Here is a 3861-nt window from a genome sequence, read left to right on the forward strand (position 1 = left end):
CCCCAAGAAAAACACAGAAACCACCATGGTAATCCTATACCCAGACACAGAATAAACCTCAAATCCTTTTCCTATACTCTGGTATTGCTTCTTCTGCACTCTAAAGTCTACAGAACCTAGCAACCTAAGCTCTAATACCAAATTGTTACGACCTGTTATTTAAATGGGGGTTTTTTTTTTATATATACTATAACATTTACCATACTGGATTACATTCAATCATCAACCTAAGCAGCGAGAAGTAGAAATCAAATAAACATAACCATACGTAATTATATACAATACTAGAGTGTTAAAATGTTTCCCAAAATATACATGCATGACTGTTCCCCAAAATACCCTCAACTGGCTAGGACTATACAGAAATACTCCAAAACAAATACTCACTCTCTACTGACAAGGCGGTACTGAAGCCCCTCTACCTGCGAGTCTGATCTGCTCACCTACTTGGATCACCTAAAAGATGTTAAATTAATTAGGATGAGCCAACGCTCAGTAAGATGAAATAGGCTATTGCTAGTATGTGGCAAATAAGTTGCGATACTATGACAATTTATTACTATATAATCATGTATCACTGAATCTGTAAATACAATACCAGTAATATAAATCATCATCTTTTATCTGTTGCTTAACATTTTTGTACTTTAGGTTTCTACTCAAAATACTTCTAATAAATATATATATATATATATTTTCTGTCTCTGTAAATCTATATAAACATAGTAATAACTTAAAACTTCCTTTTGGATAACTGTGTGTCATGATTTAACCCCTCATGACAGGATTGTGCAGCCCGTAGGTGGGATCTACCCTAGCTGGCCAACCAGGAATAAATCATTATACTCTATAGGTCTGATTAGCCCTCCTCTACCTATATCTGATGGGGAGCTTGTCCACTCGTGGGCTCTATCGACCTTTATACCACGTATTATTTGAATAGGTGGTTGTACTCTATAAATTGTATGTAACTACGGTACCGTGCTCTATAAACTGTATGGTCCAATAGGATCTGATACTATATAATACATCTCTATATACAACTATCTATTTTACCATGATTCTGTAATAACTGTATAAACCATGACGCTGTGATGAACTGTATCTATATCAATTGTATTTTCTGAAATAAACTATAAAACTATATGTCATGGTACTGTAAACTGTATTTGTATCAACTATATAATCATGGTATTCTGTAATTACTATAAAACATATCCACTACCTATATATTCTGTAAAACATAACTCAGGAAAATACTCTAGAACATATTTCTGTACTATATCTATATTTTCAAGTCACATAGTAATTTTAAAACATATTAATCATACTTGATAAATTGTATAAATCTCTGCTGTGAATAATACTCTGGTGGAACATTTATAATTTTATAATGAAATCATACTCAAATAACCTAGCATAGCATATTTCCCTTACCTGATTTCTACTAAAATCCCCCTACTGTAACGGGTCCTACACCCGCAGGGTTTTCCACTCAATACCCTAAAAATCATAAATTCCAGAACAAAACATTACTTTTTCTACGTCTATTAAATTTCTTACAACTGCTGGAAACCCAAATTCCAAATAAAAGACCTTACCCTAGATTTGGGATGAATTCCGACTTTGTTCCACCAACGATCCGCTCCGGCAGACTTGAAGAGAACTTCGTCAAGAGCGTCGTGGTGACCTCAGATCGCCGACCCGGCGACTGACAGAACCGAAATCGAAGAAAGATAGAAGAGGGGTCGTAGGAAAGAGAGAGGAGAGAGAGCGGTGCTGCATTTCTGAATTAATCCGAAGTTTTGCATTATTTATACTGCGGGATTCATCGACGAGCCACGTCACCTTGTCGACGAATCCTGTAGAAAGTTCATCGACGAACCTGCACTTTCATCGATAAATTTCTGACTTCTCAAAAATCCTCTCTCGGTATCTTCTCGTCGACGAGATAGGACCTCGTCGACAAAACCCCTGTGTTCATCGATGAGGCCTGAGAAATTTCTTGGAAATTTTACCTCCAAAATGCAGAGGAACACAAAGCGTTTATCGACGAAGTCGACTGCCTCCTTCTGTTACTGTTTCCATTTTCCTCTCTTTATTATTTAAATATCATTATTCTTCGGGTCGTTACACCTTGCCCCCTGCGAACAAAGAGTCCCCCTCCCCTCTCTCCCCTCTCTCCCCTCTCCCCTCATTAAATGAGTCTGACAAGTCAATTTTTTTTTTTTTAATTTCTGATAATGATGAGACCCGACAGCAACATTTTTTCTTTTTCTTTTTTTTTTTTTGTTTTTTAAGCCCGAACTGATTTTTCAAAAGTCGGTTCGGTACAATTTTGTATTTTTTCCCATTTTCCCTATATATTTGTTTTTTTTTTATTTTTTATATATAATATTTTCGTAAAAAAACTAGTTAAATTTAGGGATTGGGAAAGTGAGGTGAGGTTGAGGAATTTTTTCCCTGTTTATCATTTTTTAAAAAAAATATATTAAATAATACCCTATTCTGGGAAGTATTTCCCAGAATGATTCTGACTTAATCTCGCTACTCCAAGTAGTGAGATTTGCCACGTGTCATGCCTAAGATAAACATAGGCTAATCTCGTTACTTGGTCTAATGAGATTTGCTTGCCACGCAGCCCTGATTGGGGCTTCCATTTAAATCTCGCTACATGAAGTAGCGAGATTTTTTATGCATAAGGAATTTTTTTGTTTTCCTCTTATTTATTTATTTATTATAATAATTATTAATTAAATTATTGGAGGGAAAAATCATTTATTAATTTAAATTTTCACATAGAATAAATTACATTTTGTAATTTAGTTAAAATATTTTTATCATAAATTAATATAACAATCATACATTATAAATATACACTAATTATATTTAATTAAATAGGGAAATCTTCTATTATTTTATTGAGTAGGAAATATTTAAATATTAATTTAAAATAATTATTATTGAAATTGTTAATCAATTAGAGATACTAATTAATTGATAACAGCAACCTTCTGTTTAGGCCCTATTTAGAAAATGAAAAATGGGGAAAAAAGGTAAAATAAATATAAGAGAATTTAATTTTTCATATTTCATATCAAGGAAATTGAGGAAAATAAAAAGTATAGCACAACAATGCCTAAAAATATAATTTTAGAAATGATCAACATTTGAGTTTTCTAAATTATTAATCGTATAAAATAAGTTATCATTTTTTAATCATATATGATGTAAAGAAAAAAAAAAACAAATGAACATACTTTTTCTTAATTTTTTTTTCTGTGTTTTCCTTTTATTTTTTAATACAAAATCTTTCATTGAAATGAATTTTAAAACATACCCGTGTACTAGAGATCAATGAGCTCAACCCAAAAAAGGAAAACCCAATTTCACAGTAAATGACAAATACTTGGACTGATTTGATTGTCAAATAGGCACCATAGAGGCTTTTGAAATGCTCCTTCAGCAACCTCCTGGGGAGGTAATCTTCTTGAAAGCCATTTCACCACCTTTTTCCACAAAAAAAAAAAAAAACCCCACCAAGAAATGAACCCCAATACACACCGATTTGCATTATGGAATAGGTCTACCGAGTTCCCCAAAATAATAAAACAAAAATAGTAGAACCAATGCAGACACCAATCAAAACAGAAATCATAACCACAAAACCCTCCCAACACAACAAAAAAGCAAATATCAAAACTCGAGAGAAATCGGCAGATGAAGAAATGAAATTACCAACAAAAGAGAGAGAGAGTGGGAAGTGATGCAGAAGCCTTCAGGGTGAGATTGGGAAGTGAGATTGAATTCAAGAATGGAGAAGATGGGCTTGTCTGTTGCCCTATTTATAGGTGGGCTTTG

This window comes from Malania oleifera, chromosome 12 (genome assembly GCF_029873635.1).
Source record: "Malania oleifera isolate guangnan ecotype guangnan chromosome 12, ASM2987363v1, whole genome shotgun sequence".
NCBI classification, from domain to species: Eukaryota; Viridiplantae; Streptophyta; class Magnoliopsida; order Santalales; family Ximeniaceae; genus Malania; species Malania oleifera.